Here is an 805-nt window from a genome sequence, read left to right on the forward strand (position 1 = left end):
CCACATCTCCATCCTCGTCACCTTTACATCACCTCCATCCCCTCAAAAATACCTCCCTCCTTGCCACCCCCTCATGCCTCCTCTACCTTTTCCATCCCTTCCACATCTCCTCCATTCCTTCCATCCCCTCCACGTCTCCTCCATCCCCTCCATGTCTCCTCCATCCCTTCCACGTCTCCTCCACATCTCCTCCATTCCTTCCATCTCCTCCACATCTCCTCCATACCCTCCACGTCTCCTCCACCAATTCCATCCTCTCCACATCTCCTCCATCCTTTCCATCCCTTCCATCCTCTCCGCTTCTCGGCTGCACAACAATTTCCCTTCCCTCCCTCCTCACCTCGCCTGGCTCTGCTGTCGTTCGCGTTAAACACGCCCATAACCAACACATCTGGAGGGGGATGGAGATCCAGGCAGCTCCGGGCATCCACCAGCAGGAAAAGGTGGGGGGGAAATTTAAAAAAAAATATTAAAAAAGAGGAAAAAAAAAATATCAGCCCAAGCCCTGTCAAATGTCAAAGAGACCGGTTTTATTTGCCGTTAAAATAAAGATGTAAATTGGGAAAGAAAAATAGAAACAACCAAACCAATGCAAAAAAACCAGCTGAGGTCAGCTCGAATGAAGGCAGAAGAGATCCATGCGCCATGAACCGCGGGGAGAAACCAAAGAAACGTCCAGAAATAAAAATCAAAGAGGATGAGGAGGAGGAGGAAGGCTCCACCCCCCGAGAGAACAGCTGCGGCCAAAGTGTAGAAAAAGAAAGAGCTGAGAAGGGAGAGCGGAGGAGTCCGGCGGGGGGGGTGT

The sequence above is a fragment of the Apaloderma vittatum genome, unplaced genomic scaffold (assembly GCF_000703405.1).
Source record: "Apaloderma vittatum isolate BGI_N311 unplaced genomic scaffold, ASM70340v1 scaffold34383, whole genome shotgun sequence".
In the NCBI taxonomy this organism is placed as follows: domain Eukaryota; kingdom Metazoa; phylum Chordata; class Aves; order Trogoniformes; family Trogonidae; genus Apaloderma; species Apaloderma vittatum.